At 35.3% G+C, this 17803-nt stretch overlaps 1 long non-coding RNA gene across 1 annotated transcript in view; it reads left to right on the plus strand.

Moving 5' to 3' along the window:
* Window positions 1–864: 864 nt before the first annotated feature.
* Window positions 865–17803, plus strand: part of LOC130541375 (uncharacterized) — a 35026-nt gene continuing 18087 nt past the window's right edge. The window contains exons 1-2 of the long non-coding RNA XR_008955421.1: window positions 865–2820; window positions 6060–6165. This is a non-coding gene — a long non-coding RNA (uncharacterized LOC130541375). The remainder of the gene's footprint in view (window positions 2821–6059; window positions 6166–17803) is intronic.

A 17803-nucleotide genomic window follows, 5' to 3' on the forward strand; every position in this document is an offset into this window, starting at 1 on the left:
GTCTTAATTTACACTTCCTCCAGAAATATGCAAAAATTTCTGTTATCACAAACACTTTCTGTTACTAAACTTTTAGATATTTGAGAACATATGTGAAATGTAATAATTTGTATGGTATTTATTTATATTTTTATTACTCTTAGTAAGTTTGAACATTTCTGTTCAAGAGATGGAAATAAAATTGTTGGCTGGGCTTTTCTTCCTTTTCATATTTTAATATGCTATTCAATATTTTCCTGCATAAAACATTGTCAAAAAATTCATCTATCTTTCATTTTCTTACAAATAATATGACCTTTGCGGTTTGCTTGCTCATTTGTTTTTTATGTCTAGCTATTTTAGCAGATTAGTTTCAATTGTATTTGCTTTAAGTTTATTGTAGAATGCCCTTTTGATACAAACTTTCAAATGTTTTAATTCTTTACAAAAAAAAAGTCAAATATTTTGAAATGTAGTTTTTAGGTTGCTAGTATTTGGGCTGTTTCACTCGGTTTTCTTATATATATAATGTGTGTATATATATATATTTCTTATATATACATGTAGACCTTTGGTATACATGAATTGGCTTTTGCTTACCTAACTTCTCTATTTTTTCTCATTTCTTATTATAACTTTTATTCCTTTTTAAAAAAGTTTCATTCTTTCACCTTCTAGCATCTTATGTCATTTTTCTTGATCTTTTAAAAAATATTTTATTTCTCATTTATTCTTCATTTCTGGAATATTTCCTTTTACTATTTGATAAATATTTCTTGAAGTCTCATGTCTATTTTCTGAGTTTTTATATTTCTGACTTTGTTGTGTGTTTATATTTTTATCTGTTGTTACTTTAAAGATAATTTTAATATATGTGGTCATGACTTTCTGACATCTTTTCATTGTCTGTACAGATGTCATTCTGTTTTTATACTTTGAAAAAAATACTTCTGAATGGAATTCTTGATCTCAATTATTTTCTGTTACTCATTATTAAGCTAGGTTTATTTTCTTGACCTTTTAAATAAGATAAATTGGCCAGGGAAGCTTTTATAGTTTCATTTCTCCAGAAATTTCTGTTGTTTTTGTAAAGTGATTTAAAAAAAAAAACTCCTATTTTCTGACATCTCCCAACTTTATTACATATTCAGCTCTAATGTGGTCTTGTTCCTTTGTCCCTATTGCATCTGTCCTGATTAGTTAGGAAAATATCACTAGCAGTTTCTCCTTAGTGTGAGACTCTTTCATGGTTCAGCTAGTTAATTTTCAAAGTTCTTTTTTTTTTTTTTTTTTTTGTAGACGGAGTCTCGCTCTCGCTCTGTCACCCAGGCTGGAGTGCAGTGGCGCAATCTCGGCTCACTGCAAGTTCCGCCTCCGGGTTCACGCCATTCTCCTGCCTCAGCCTCCCGAGTAGCTGGGACTACAGGTGCCCGCCACCACGCCTGGCTAATTTTTTTTTTTTTTTTTTTTAGTACAGACGGGGTTTCACCGTGTTAGCCAGGATGGTCTCGATCTCCTGACCTCGTGATCCGCCCACCTCAGCCTCCCAAAGTGCTGGGATTACAGGCATGAGCCACTGTGCCTGGCCAATTTTCAAAGTACTTAAAGCCCAAATGATCCCAAATCTTCAAGCATGATTCCGGATCACCAGTACTTGCCCAAAATTTAAGTGTAGATTGCTTCTCAGTTAAATTGTCTGTTTTCAAACTGCCCTAGTGTACATCCTAGTGAATATCTGTATGATATTTGGGGCAGGATGCTACTCTTTGTATCTCCTCCAACATGTCTTCATTTCTGTGATGATTTAATTTTTATAACTTTTTTTTTTGTTTTCCTTCCTCAGATTTCAGTATATCCTCTTGTCTTTGCATTTCTTTCCTAACTTTGTGTATTTCTACAATGTGGATTTGTTTCTCAACTACAATCATCTTGTTATGTTTTTATAAAATTTATAGAAAAATATTTAATTTTGGTTTTCACTTTTTTCCTTGGAATTTTTTTCTTGTGAATATTTTTTGTTTATGATTTGCTTTTCCTTTGCTCTGACAGCATAGTTGTAGATACAGTCATATTTCCTGAAGAAAGTAGGTTTTTCTGTTTTTAAAGACTCTGATTCCCTTTATAAGCAATGCCATCATAGTAGAGAATTCGCTGTTTAATAACAGGCTGCCCTCTATTTCTATGTTAGGGCTTCACAGTGAAGAAAAACAGAACTCATGTTTTAACCTCATGCTTGCTGGGTGCACTTACCAACAGTTTCATTAAATTTCTAGATTCTTGCAAAAGGTTTATTTTTGCAGTCTTCATGTCAACTGTAATTGTTCTCTTTACTGTCCTCACAACAGAATAAAATACATCAAGGAGAGCTTGCCAGGGGCTATGTTAAATGAGAAGATTTTTGATAATTATTTTGTAAACCATGTTTTTGGGAAAGCTGTGTGCCAGTGAAACAAACATTCATTTAGTGCTTGTTTGTACCTAGATAAAGATACAGACTAACGTGGAATGTAATGGTGAACAGCAAAGAAAAAGTTTTAACATTCAAGGATTTTATATTAATGGGAGAAGAGATATATAAAGAAATAAACAGTTAACTAAGTTGCACTTCAGAAAGCTACTTAGAGAAAAATTAAGCATGGTAAGTGTGATAGGGAAGCCCTGGAGATTGATTAGGATTGCTGTTTTATATAGGGAAAGCAAGAAAAACCTCAGTAGTAGATTAAAAGTTGAGCAGCGACTGGAAAGAAGCAGAGGTAGCCATGGAAACAACTGTTGAGGGCCTACACCTTAGGAGTCTAATGTACATGGAACTCAAGAGTTTGGTTCTACTCTACCTTTAGGGTATGTTTATGTGTGTTCTGTCCTAGAATTTTATAAACCTAGTATTCTTAACCCTTTTTTTACTTCATAATTTAATTGATCCTTTAGTTATAGGTGTCATGTTTTTCTACTCTTACATTATTTTAATACTAGATTTAGATTGATACTTTTTTTCCAGTTACAATATGATTTTCTGTATTACTGACTATGGAAACTTTCTGATACATTATCAGAGAGTTTCCAAAATATTATTTAAACAAATTTGTGATAATTATTTATTCTCTGTTATAGGTTGAATTGTGTCCCTTAAAAAGAGATGTTGAAGTCCCAATCCCCAGTACCTGAGAAATGGGTCAGATTTAGAAATAGGATTGTTTCTAATGTAGTCAGTTACAATGAGGTCATTAGAGTGAGTCCTAATTCAACATGACTGTTGTCTTTATTAAAGGGGTAAATTTGGAGACAGAGACAGACATGAATAGAGGGAAGACAATGTGAAGACATACAGGGAGAAGGTGACCATGTGACAGGAGGGGTGTTCCCACAAGCCAAGGATTGCCAATAAACCACCAAAAGCAAGAAAATTCAGGGCAAGATACTCCTCCAGAGGCTTCAAAGAAAGCATGGCCCTGCCAATACCTTGATTTTGGATTTCTAGCCTCCACAGCTGTGAAAGAATAAATGCATGTTGTCTTAAGCCACCTAGTTTTTGATATTTTCTTATGATCTTTCCCTAGGAAATTAGTATATCCTTGTATGTCTTGTGTTTTCTTTATGCCTCACTGAACTATGCCAACATAGAAATAGAAAAATGCAATTTTTAAAAATTTTTATTCCCATCAGCTTACAAAATCCCTCCTCCTTTTATTTTACTTATTTCACAGCTTTGGAAAGGTCCCTGCTTCCTCTGAGCTTTCTACAGATACAGCAAGAACCCATTGGATGAGGTGACCCATGGCTTTCTCCTATAACTGGAGTATCTTCTGGCCAGGCCCATGGAGGAATACTCCCTAATAACCAAATTCTGAGGCATTCATTCATTATCTTTAAAGCAGTGCTTCCCAAACTGTAACATGTATATTAATATAAATTACCTATTGATCTTGTTAAAATGCATAGTCTAATTGAGTATTCTGATTGAATATTTTATATTTCTAATAAGTTACCTAACAATGCTGATGCTCGTGTTCCAAGGACTGCATATTGAGACACAAAACTCTAAAACTTGACCCAATAACTCAAGTCATAAACCCAAGTATCATTCTTAACTTCCTCAGCCAAAACTACTTCCAGGTTAAGCAGCAGTTTTCTGCATTTTTGAAAAATGGTACTTCTCTAGATGTTGAAACTTGAAAAAGATATTCTATTGGTGAATAAATTAAAAATAGATGCCCCACTTGGTTGGATATTTTAGGAGACAACACAGCTTCTGTTGGAATATATAGTTCTAACAGGACTCAAGGACTGGCAAATTAAACAAGAGCTGCATTTCAGTCTCCACTTTCCTTTTACTCAAATGTCTTTAAAAGGCACAACCTGCAAAAAGTGAGGCCTATCCCTTCTCCACCTTCCTGCTCATCAAGAGCAATCAAGTTATGTCAAATATAATTCAAATATTCTCTTTAATCTATCTTCTCTTTCCTCCTTGACTCATTCAGACATTAATTGCATGTAATCTAATTACTTATCTTCAATCACTTACCCCAGAAAAATATTTTCTTTATTGCAACCATATTTACCCTTCTAAAACATAACTCTACTTATCTTCTTCCTCTCCTTAAAAATGTATGAAGAGTACACACCGTTATGAGTCCATTCTCACGTTACTGTGAAGAAGTTCCCAAGACTGGGTAATTTATATAAAGGAAAGAGGTTTAATTGACTCACAGTTCAGCATGGCTGGGGAGTTCTCAGGAAACTTCTAATCATGGCAGAAGGCACCTCTTCACAGGGTGACAGGAGAATGAGTGCCAGACAGGAAATCCCAGACACCTATAAAACCATCAGATCTCATGAGATTCTCTTACTATCATGAGAACAGCATGTGGGAAATAGTCCTCATGATCCAATTACTTTCCAGTGGGTCCCTCCCAGGACTTGTGGGGATTATGGGAACTACAATTCAAGATGAGATTTAGGTGGGGACACAACCAAACGATATCAACACCTTCAAGGTGATAACCTACAAATCCCTCAGCATGACATAGAAGAGGTTTTAAGGTACTACCCTAACTATGACTTAAGGTTGACTGTACTTCTTTGGTTTCTATTTCCCTATATCTCACCCGTGTATTTGCCTAGAGTTTCTGGCCACTATTGTGGTATACCAGGTGCGGTGGAACTTAAAATTATCAAGCCCAGACTAGGTTGGCAAACAAAACAAGCATACTATAGTCCAATGGAGAGAATTATAATATCAAGAGGCTTTGCTACAAGTGAAAGCTTGCATGTAATAATAGAACTTAATACTAACCTTCAATGTAGTTATTCATTAGATTTTGTTAAAGTCTTAACACAGTTCACAAGTAAAAACAAACAAACAAAAACATGTTTATCTATGATACTGTAAAAGATAGTGTCTGTGACTCATTAAAATGGGTAATGTCTTCCTGGGCACAGAGCCAGACTCCATTTCTTACTCTCACTTCTACATAAGTATAGCCATATACCTAAGTTCTAAATGATGTGTGCTACCTTGTTACAACAATGCCTCCTAGTGAATTATATCTCTGTACATCTCCATTGCTTTACAAGCTGACTTCACAACTCTTCATATCAAAGGATGGAGTTCATTTCCAACCTCTTTTAATTCAGACTGGCCTTGGGACTTCTTTTGAGCAACAAAATATGGCAGGAATAATGTTGTGATCTCTGAGGTAGGTCTTACGGATCTTGCAGCTTCTGTTTGCATCCTCCACCGTCCACTTGCATTTTAGTCTTTCATTTTAGGCTTCTACAAAGCATAGGCATTGCTTTTCTATGCCTATGCTTTGGAGAAGCCTAAAATGAAAGACTACTTGACCAGGTCCCAACTGATCCATCAGCTGAATGCAGCCAATGACTTAGCCAAAACAAGACTAGCAGATCAACTCAATCAAATCACGAAATTGTGTGTATCAGGGGAAACATTGTAGTTGTTTTAGGACATGGAGTGTTGGAGTGATCCTTTACACAGAAATAGATACAGAAAGTGACATTTCCAAAAATAATTGTACCATTTCCAGAACTGATCCAAAATACTCTCTTCCTTTTCTCATTAGCTGGAATGGAGATGATTCCCGAAAAACCTTAGAAGGCATTACTGAAGATAGCAAAACCTCCCAGAGCCTGATTTCTGAATGATTGTCCATTTGGCATAGTCACCAGGTAAGTTCAGAACTGCAAGAAATAAAAAGTATATTTTAGTCATTTTACATTTTGAGTTTTAGTACAGAATTTAACTTACACTAAGTAATATACAAGCAGTAATACCATTAATATAGTCTTTGGCATTTGTTTAGCTAATGTCTAGTTTCAGAAGCATTTTATTTAAAAACAAATAGCTGTTGTGACAAATTATTGGTTATTTATATATAATTATATTTGCAATTATAAATTAATTTTTTTCACACAAAAACATTTTGGTAAAATAGAGAAAAATTCAGGATAGGGAAGAATTTACCTATAATTCCAATACTTGCATGTTTTATTTCTTGCGTGTGTGCATTTTTTACTAAATTTATACTTTAAGCTAACATATTATATATAATTTCTATACTAATTCATAACTTTTTAAAATGGTTGCATCACACTCCATCTAGTGGATACAGCATAACATTTCTTATACCTTTTTATTAATAATTTAAGCTCCAAATACTCAGTGTTGTAATTCTATAATGAGCATTTTTGTAAACATAGCTTTTTCTTTTTTATGTCACTCCTTTATTTGCCACTCTTAAACTCAACATTTTATTACTTATGTTGAGTTATTCAAATTATTTAGTGCACTTAATTCACTTCACATATTATTTGCTTTAAGTTTACGTTATGGTTATTTAAAAGACAATAATATTAATATAATATTGAATTCTTTATCAAACACCACAGTTTCCCCTCAATTTTCAAGCTTAATCACTATATAGAATGTGAAATAATGATGATTATTTCTGTCTCCCCCCAAAATGTTTAGGCTGTTATTTCCCAAAAAATGGCTTAATACTTTGTACGTCTTTTTTTCCTATATGATTAATAATAGTTATTTTCCAAAAACCAAGAACCAAGAACACTTTTGTTCTACTGAACCATGTTCTCCATATTATATTACCCCCAAGAGACAATGATTTCATGTAATGCAATAAGATAACCATACCTACCACCCTATCATTGACTTCTTCACATCTTCTTCTATTTATTTCTACTTGAATATATTGCTGACACCTGAAATGTAAAATTTTAAAACAACATAAATTACATTATCTGTTAACACATACTTTTCCCACTGTTTCTATTACTTTTAAAATGTTGTCAACATCCTCAAGCTTACCCAGAGCTTTGCCCTGCTATTCAGACTCCTGTATTTTTCATTAGCTGGCCCATAGGCTCCTGAAAAATAATATATGTCCAAAATGAAACCAATCATTTTACTTTTGCATCTACTTCGATTTCTGATTTTTCCCTCTCTGTGAGTAGTAGTATCAATCCAAGTCATTCAAACCAAAAACCAGAGTCATACTCATGCTACCAAAACCCTTCTTATCTGATCACTCTTTTTATTTGGTTTTGTTCATTTTTGCTTGTTAACATTTTTATTGACATATAAACTTTATGCAGAAAGTACAGAAATATTAAACGGCTTTATGAATTTTTACCAGCCAAATACATGTTTATAAGCAGGAGCAATTTAAGGAGAAGAACATTGCTAATATATGAGAACTCTGTTAATGCCTACTTTCAGTAACTAAACTCCATAGAAGTTTAACCATGATACTAATTTTCTTTTTTTTTTTTAATTATACTTGAAGTTCTGGGATACATGTGCAGCATGTGCAGGTTTGTTACATAAGTATATACATATGCCATGATGGTTTGCTGCACCTATCAACCTGTCATCTACATTAGGTATTTCACCTAATGCTATCCCTCCCCAAGCCCTCCACCCGCTAGCAGGCCCTGGTGTGTAATATTCCCCTCCCTGTGTCCATGTGTTCTCATTGTTCAACTCCGACTTATGAGTGAAAACATGCAGTGTTTGGTTTTCTATTCCTGTTTAGTTTGCTGAAAATGATGGTTTCTAGCTCCATCCATGTTCCTGCAAAGGACACGAACTCATCCTTTTCTATGGCTGAGTAGTATTCCATGATGTATATGTGCCACATTTTCATTATCCAGTCTATCATTAATGGGCATTTGGGTTGGTTCCAAGTCTTTGCTATTGTGAATAGTGCTGCAATAAACATATTTATGCATGTGTCTTTATAGTAGAATGATTTATAATCCTTTGGATTTATACCCAGTAATGAGATTGCTGGATCAAATGGTATTTCTGGTTCAAGATCCTTGAGAAATCTCCGCACTGTCTTCCACAATGGTGGAACTAATTTACACTCCCACTAACAGCGTAAAAGCATTCCTATTTCTCCACATCCTCTCCAGCATCTGTTGTCTCCTGACTTTTTAATGATTGCCATTCTAACTGGCAAGAGATGGTATCGCATTTTGGTTTTGATTTGCATTTCTCTAATGACCAGTAAAGATCAGCTTTTTTTTTCATGTTTCTTGGCCACATAAATGTCTTCTTTTGAGAAGTGTCTGTTCATATCCTTCACCCACTTCTTGATGGAGTTATTTGTTTTTTTCTTGTAAATTTAATTTCCTTGTAGATTCTGGATATTAACCCTTTATGAGATAGATAGATTGCAAAAATTTTCTTCCATTGTGTAGGTTGCCTGTTCACTCTGATGGTAGTTTCTTTTGCTGTGCAGAAGCCATTTAGTTTAGTTAGATCCCGTTTGTCAGTTTTGGTTTTTTGTTGCCATTGATCTTGGTGTTTTAGTCATGAAGTCTTTGCCCATGTCTATGTCCTAAATGGTATTGCCTAGGTTTTCTTCTAGGGATTTTATGGCTTTAGGTCTTACATTTAAGACTTTAATCCATTTTGAGTTAGTTTTTGTATAAGGTGTAAGAAAGGGTCCAGTTTCAGTTTTCTGCATATGGTTAGCCAGTTTTCCCAACGCCATTTATTAAATAGGGAATCCTTTCTCCATTGCTTGTTTTTGTCAGGTTTGTCAAAGATCAGATGTTTATAGATGTGTGGTGTTATTTCTGAGGTCTCTGTTCTGTTCCACTGGTATATATATATATATATATATATATATATATATATATATATACACACACACACACACACACACATATATATGGTGTGTGTGTATATATATATATATATATGTGTGTGTGTGTGTGTTTTGGTACCAGTACCATGCTATTTTAATTACTGTAGCCTTGTTATATAGTTTGAAGTCAGGTAGCGTGATGCCTCCAGCTTCATTCTTTTTGCCTAGAATTGTCTTTGCTACACAGGCTCTTCTATTAGTTCCATATGAAATTTAAAGTAGTTTTTTCTAATTCAGCGAAGAAAGTCAATGGTAGCTTGATGGGGATAGCATTGAATCTATAAATTACTTTGGGCAGTGTGGCCATTTTCACAATATTAATTCTTCTTATCCATGAGCATGGAATGTTTTTCCATTTGTTTGTGTCTTCTCTTATTTCCTTGAGCAGTGGCTTATAATGCTCCTTGAAGAGATCCTTCACATCCCTTGTAAGTTGTATTCCTAGGTATTTTATTCTCTTTGTAGCAATTGTGAATGAGAGCTCACTCATGATTTGGCTATTATTGGTGCATAGGAATGCTTGTGATTGTTGCACATTGATTTTGTATCCTGAGAGTTTGCTGAAGTTGCTTATCAGCTTAAGGAGATTTTGGGCTAAGACGATGGGGTTTTCTAAATATACAATCATGTCATCTGCAAACAGAGACAATTTGACTTCCTCTCTTCCTATTGAATACCCTTTATTTCTTTCTCTTGCCTGATTTCCCTGGCCAGGACTTCCAATACTCTGTTGAATAGGAGTGGTGAGAGACGGCATCCTTGTCTTGTGCTGGTTTTCAAAGAGAATGCTTCCATCTTTTGCCCATTCCATATGATATTGGCTGTGGGTTTATCGTAAATACCTCTTATTATTTTGAGATATGTTCCATCAATGCCTGTTTATGAGTTTTATTTTATTGAGTGTTTTTGCATGAAGTGGTGTTGAATTTTATCGAAGGCCTTTTCTGCATCTATTGAGACAATCATGTGGTTTTTGTCATTGGTTCTGTTTACATGATGAATTATGTTTATTGATTTGTGTATGTTGATCCAGCCTTGTATCCCAGGGATGAAGCTGACTTGAACGTGGTGGATAAGCTGATGTGCTACTGGATTCAGTTTGCCAGCATTTTATTGAGGATTTTCACAACAATGTTCATCAGTAATATTGGCCTGAAATTTTGTTGTTTTGTTTTGTCTCTGCCAGGTTTTGGTATCAGGATGATGCTCGCGTCATAAAATGAGTTAGGGAGAAGTCCCCCTTTTTCTATTGTTTGGAATAGTTTCAGAAGGAATGGTACCAGCTCCTCTTTTTACCTCTGGTAGAATTTGGCTGTGAATCCATCTAGTCCTGGACTATTTTTTGGTTGGTAGGCTATTAATTACTGTCTCAATTTCAGAACTTGTTATTGGTCTATTCAGGGATTCGACTTCTTCCTGGTTTAGTCTTGGGGGGGTGTATGTGTCCAGGAATTTATCAATTTCTTCTAGATTTTCTAGTTTATTTGCAAAGAAATGTTTATAGTATTCTCTGATGGTAGTTTGTATTTCTGTGGGATCAGTGGTGATATCGCCTTTATCATTTTTTAATGTGACTTTTTGATTCTTCTCTCTTTTCTTCTTTATTAGTCTGGCTAGTGTTGTATCTATTTTGTTAATATTTTCAAAAAAACCCACAAGATCCTGGATTTATTGATTTTTTAAGTGTCTTTTTGTGTCTCTATCTCCTTCAATTCTGCCCTGATCTTAGTTATTTATTGTCTTCTGCTAGTTTTTGAATTTGTTTGCTGTTGCTTCTAGGGTTCTTTTAACTGTGATGTAATGGTGTCAATTTCAGATCTTTCCTGCTTTCTCATGGGGGCATTTAGAGCTAAAAATTTCCCTCTAAACACTGCTTTAGCTATCTCCCAGAGATTCTGGTATGTTGTGTCTTTGTTCTCTTTGGTTTCAAAGAACTTATTTATTTCTGCCTTAATTTCATTATTTACCCAGTAGTCATTCAGGGCGGGTTGTTCAGTTTCCATGTAGTTCTGGGTTTTTGAGAGAATTTCTTAATCCTGAGTTCTAATTTGATTGCACTGTGGTCTGAGAGACTGTTTGTTATGATTTCCGTTCTTCTGCATTTGCTGACGAGTGTTTTACTTTCAATTATGTAGTCAATTTTAGAATAAGTGTGATGTGGTGCTGAGAAGAATGTATATTTTGTTGATTTGGGGTGGAGAGTTCTTAGATTCTGTTAGGTCTGCTTGGTCCAGAGCTGAGTTCAAGTCCTGAATATCCTTGTGAATTTTCTGTCTCATTGATCTGTCTAATATTGACAGTGGGGTGTTAAAGTCTCCCGCTATTATTGTGTGGAAGTCTAAGTCTCTTTGTAGGGCTCTAAAAACTTGCTTTATGAATCTGGGTGCTCCTGTATTGGGTGCATATATATTTAGGATAGTTAGCTCTTCTTGTTGTATTGATGCCTTTACCATTATGTAATGCCCTTCTTTGTCTTTTTTTTAATTTTTGTTGTTTTAAAGTCTGTTTTATCAGAGATTAGGATTGCAACCCCCTTTTATTTTTTTTTTTTTGGTTTCCATTTTAAATTTTCTTCCATCACTTCGTTTAGAGCCTATATGTGTCTTTCCATGTGAGATGGGTCTCCTGAATACAGCACACCAATGGGTCTTGACTCTTTATCCAATTTGCCAGTCTGTGTCTTTTAATTGAGGCATTTAGCCCATTTATATTTAAGGTTAATATTGTGTGATTTTGATCCTGTCATTATGATCCTAATGGGTTATTTTGCCTGTTAGTTGATGCAATTTCTTCATAGTGTCTACGGTCTTTACATTTTGGTATGTTTTTGCAGTGGCTGGTACTGGTTTTTCCTTTCCATATTTAGTGCTTTCTTCAGGAGCTCTTGTAAGACAGGCCTGGTGGTGATAAAGTCCCTCAGCATTTACTTGACTGTAAAGGATTTTATTTCTCCTTCACTTATGAGGCTTAGTTTGACTGGATATGAAATTCTGGGTTGAAAATTATTTTCTTTAAGAATGTTGAATTTTGGCCCTCACTGTCTTCTGGCTTGTAGGATTTCTGCAGAGAGATCCGCTGTCAGTCTGATGGTCTTCCCTTTGTGGGTAACCCAACCTTTCTTGCTGGTACCCTTAACATTTTTTCCTTCATTTCAACTGTGGTGCATCTGATTATTATGTGTCTTGAGATTGCTCTTCTCAAGGAGTATCATTTTGGTGTTTTCCGTATTTCCTGAATTTGAATGTTGGCCTGTCCTGCTAGGTTGGGGAATTCATCCTGGATAATATCCTGAATTGTGTTTTCCAACTTGGTTCCATTCTTCCTGTCACTTTCAGGTATGCCAATCAAACATATGTTTGGTCTTTTCACATAGTGCCATATTTCTTGGAGACTTTGTTCATTCCTTTTATTTTTTTTCTCTAATCTTGTCTTCATGCCTCATTTCATTAAGTTGATCTTCAGTCTCCGATATCCTTTCTTCCACTTGATTGATTCAGCTATTGATACTTATGCATGCATTATGAAGTTCTCATGCTGTGTTTTTCAGCTCCATCTGGTCATTTGTGTTCTACTGTAAACTGGTTATTCTAGTTAAACGTTCCTGTAACCTTTTATCAAGGCTCTTTGCTTCCTTGCATTGGCTTAGAGCATGCTCCTTTAGCTTGGAGGAGTTTGTTATTATCCACCTTCTGAAGTCTACTTCTGTCAATTTGTCAAACTTATTCTCTGTCCAGTTTTGTTCCCTTGCTAGTGAGGAGTTGTGATCCTTTGGAGGAGAAGAGGCATTCTGGTTTTTGGAATTTTCGAACTTTTTGCACTGGTTTTTTCCTCATCTTCATGAATTTATCTACCTTTGGTCTTTGATGTTGGTGACCCTCGGATGGGGTTTTTGCATGGATGTCCTTTTTGTTGATGTTGATGGTATTGCTTTCTGTTTGCTAGTTTTCCTTCTAACAGGCCCCTCTTCTGCAGGTCTGCTGGAGTTTGCTGGAGGTCCACTCCAGAACCTATTTGCCTGTGTATCACCAGTAGAGGCTGCAGAATAGCAAAGATTGCTGCCTGCTCCTTCCTCTGAAAGTTTTGTCCCAGAGGGGCACCTGTCAGATGCCAGCTGGAGCTCTCCTGTATGAGGTGACTGTCGACCCTTGCTGGGAGGTGCCTCCTAGTCAGGAAGCACGGGGGTCAAAGACCCACTTGAGGAGGCAGTCTGTCCCTTAGCAGAGCTTGAGTGAAGTGCTGGGAGATCTGCTGCTCTCTTCAGAGCTGGCAGGCAGGAATGTTTAACTCTATTGAAGCTACGCCTACAGCCACCCCTTCCCCCAAGTGTTCTGTCCCAGGGAGAATGGAGTTTTATCTATAAGCCCCTGACTGGGGCTGCTGCCTTTCTTTCAGCGATGCCCTGCCCAGAGACATGGAATCTAGAGAAGCAGTCTGGCTATAGTGGATTTGTGGTGCTATAGTGGGCTCCACCCAGTCTGACCTTCCTAGTGGTTTTGCTTACACTGTGAGGGGAAAACCACCTACTGAAGCCTCAGTAATGGCAGATGCCCCTCCCCTCCCAAGCTCAAGCATCCTAGGTCGACTTCAGACTGCTGTGCTGGCAGTGAGAATTTCAAGCCAGTAGATCTTAGCTTGCTGGGCTCTGTAGGGGTGGGATCCACTGAGCTAGACTATTTGGTTCCCTCCTGGCTTCAGCCCCCTTTCCATGGGAGTGAATGGTTCTGTCTCACTGGTGTTCCAGGTGCCACTGGGGTACAAAACAAACTCCTGCAGCTATCTCGGTGTCTGCCCAAATGGCCACCCAGTTTTGTGCTTGGAATCCAGGGCCCTGTTGGTGTAGGCACCCGAGGGAATCTCATGGTCTATGGGTTGCAAGGACCATGGGAAAAGAGTAGTACCATGATACTAATTTTCAACACCATAGATTGATTTCTGCTGTATTTTAAATTATACAAATTATACAATATATTATTTACCCTTTTATATTTATATTCTTTCATTTGTGTTGACTTTAGTCCCAGTTCTTTCATTGTTGTCACTATAAAGTATTCTATGCAATGTATGCAACAAATTTATTGTCAATAAAATGGATAATAGATCTTTGTCTTTTGGAGGGGTTTATTTTAATAGAGTTTCTGTGCATGTACCTGTATATGATTTATTGTGCATTTATGTAGATATATGCTGAAAAGAGAAATAAAATTGCAGACTAATGGAATATAAATATGTATAAATATACAGATGTATCTATCTATCGAGAGATGATTGATAGATAGATAGATTCTGCTCTATTTGATACTAAAATGGTTTACAGAATTGTTGACACAAACTTGCATTTCCAGCATTAGTATACAAGCAAGGGTTGCAGTTACTTTACATCTTTTCAAACATTTTATATTGTTTGTCTTTTTTTTTCTACTTTTGCCATTCCTGTGCATGTATAGTGGTTTTAGATTATGGATTTAATTTAAATTTTCAAATGAAACTCAGTAACTTTTCATTTGAATATCCTCTTTTATGAAATACCAATATTTTCAAAGGATTCTCTTTCTCATGCTTATTAGAATTTCATTACATATTATGGATATGAGTCATGTATTGAATATATATAAAAAAAATTTCTCCCACATCATGGTTTTTTAAATGTCTTAATGCTGTATGTTATATATAATCCAATTTATGTTTTTATCTCCTTTGTGATTACTGCTGTTAGTATTCAGTTTGAGAAATCTCTGTATACCTCACAGCCATTAAGTTGATTTTTTTATTTTCTTCTAAAACTTATTATTTTACCTTACTTAATTAGCTCAAAATTCACCTGAAAAATAGTGTTTTTCATTGTTTAACTTAGGGTCAAGTGTATTTTTTTTTCACGTATTGACACAAAATTGAGCCTCTGTAACATACGCAGAAGACTATCTTTTCTCTACTGTTCCTCTTTTTAATAAAACACATGACATAAAATTTGTAATTCTGTTTTGAGTTTCCTCTTCTGTTCTACCAGTCAGTTTATCTTTCATTATGCTGATACCATAGCATCTTATTTTATAGTAACTCTTGATAAGATAGCTAGAGTTCAAGAGCTTTGTTGATCTTCAATATCAGCTTGGTTGCTATCAGCCCTTTACATTTTTATTAAAAAATTAAATAAACCTCTTATTGTCTATGAAAAACCTTGCTGAGATTTTGTTAGGGGTGTACTAAATCTGTAGAATAATTTGGGGAAAATCGACATCATTATAATCTTGAGTGTTCCAACCCATGAACATTTTGTATTTCTTCATTTATTTAAATATTTCATTTTATTATTTTTATTATTTTTTTACCTTTAACATAGAGGTTGTATGGGTTGTATGATATATTTACTCATAGATATTTGATTTTTTTTGACCATGGTACTTTTTTTTTTTTTTGTATTTTCTGGTGGCCATTTTTTTTTTTTTTTTTTTTTGTATTTTCTGGTGGCCAGGTACAGTGGTGCATTCCTGTCATCTCAGCTAGTTGTGAGGCTGAGGTGGGAGGACTGCATAAGCACAGGACTTTAAGGCCAACCTGGGCAACATAGCAAAACACTGTGTCTAAAATTTTTATTTTCTATTTGTTCATTGCTGGTGTTTAAAAGCTGGAAGCAATCTTTGTATATTGACCTTGTATTAACAACTTTATTAAATTCATATGTTCCATATTACAAATCTCAGAAGATATGTTTAAATTTAACCCATCTGCATGATAAATTATGTAGATTTTCTGTACTTAATAGATTGAAGAAGATCTCTTACCAGTTTGCTAAATGCTGTTGTAATTATTATTTGCTAAATTTTACTATATGCTTTTCCTGTATTTTTTCTGAATAGTTTAATTTTTGAATGTTAAACCATTAGATTCTTCTTTTTTTTTTGTCTTAAGTCTGTTCATGATACTAAAACAAAATAACTTAAACTGACCATTTAATAGGAACAGAAATGTATTCCTTACAATTCTGGAGAATGGGAAGACCAAGATCAAGCTGCTGTCAGTTTCAGTGTATGGTGAGGGCTGCCCTCTACCCAATTGGTACTTTCTCTTTGTGTGTGTGTGTGTGTGTTTTGATATTTTCTTTTCTTAACTTTTATTTCAGGTTCTAAGTTACATGTGAAGGTTTGTTCCATAGGTAAACTCATGTTACAGCTGTTTGTTGTATAGATTATTTTATTACCCAGGTATTAAGCCCAGTACCCAATAGTTATCTTTTCCGCTCCTCTCCCTGCTCCCATCCAACCTCAAGAAGACCTCAGTGTCTCTTATTTTCTTCTTTGTGTTCATGAATTCTCATCATTTAGCTCCCACTTACAAGTGAAAACATGTGGTATTTGGTTTTCTGTTCTTGTTTTACTTTGCTAAGGAGAATAGCCTCCAGCTCCATCCATGTTCGTGTAAAAGACATGACTTCATTTTTTAATAACTGTATAGTGTTTCATGGTGTATATGTACCACATTTTCTTTATCCAGTCACTGATGGGCATTTAGGTTGATTTCATGTTTTTGCTATTGTGAATAGTGCTGCAACAAACATTTGTGTGATTAAGTCTTTATGGTAGAATCACTTATATTCCTTTGAGTATATACCCAATAATGGGGTTGCTGGGTTGAATGGTAGTTCTGCTTTTAGCTCTTTGAGGAATTGCCATACTGCTTTCTACAATAGTTGAACTAATTTACACTCCCACTAAGAGTGTATTGTTTTCTTTTCTCCACAACCTTGCCAGTATCTGTTAGTTTTTGACTTTTTAGTAATAACCATTCTGAGTGGTGTGAGACAGTATTTCCTTCTGGTTTTGATTATACTCTAATAATCAGTGATGTTGAGCTTTTTTTCCTATGCTTATTGGCCACATGTACGTCTTCTTCTGAAAATTGTCTTCTTCTGAAAATTGTCTTTCTATGTCCTTTGACCTGCTTTGTAATGGTGTTGTTTGTTTTTCTCTTGTAAATTTGTTTAAGTTCCTAATAGATGCAGGACAGTAGACCTTCGCTAGATGCATAGTTTGCAAACTTCCCATTCTGTAGCTTATCTGTTTACTCTGTTGATAGTTTCTTTTGCAGTGAAGAATCTCAAGTTTAATTAGATCCCATGTGTCAATTTTTTGCTTTTGTTGCTTTTGGTGTCTTTGACATGAAATCTTTGCCCATTCCTATTTCCAGGATGGTATTGCCTAGGTTATCTTCCACGGTTTTTATAGTTTTTGGTGTTTTACTTAGGTTAATCAATGTTGTATTAATTTTTGTATACAGTGTAAGGGAAGGGTCCAGTTGTAATCTTCTGAATATGACTAGCCAGTTATGCCAGAACAATTTATTCAAGAGGGAGTCTTTTCCCCATTGCTTTATCAGCTTTGTTGAAGTTCACATGGTTATAGGCGTGAGGCCTTATTTCTGGTCTCTCTATTATGTTCCTTTATGTGCCTGTTTTTGTACTGGAACCATGTTGTTTTGGTTACTATAACCTTGTGGTATAGTTTGAAGTTGGGTAACATGATGCCTCCAGCTTTGTTCTTATTGCTTAGGATTGCTTTGGCTATTCAGATCTTTTTGGGTTCCATATTAATTTTAAAATAGTTTTTTCTAGATCTGTGAATAATGTCATTGATAGTTTG

This window comes from Pan paniscus, chromosome 2 (genome assembly GCF_029289425.2).
Source record: "Pan paniscus chromosome 2, NHGRI_mPanPan1-v2.0_pri, whole genome shotgun sequence".
Lineage (NCBI taxonomy): Eukaryota > Metazoa > Chordata > Mammalia > Primates > Hominidae > Pan > Pan paniscus.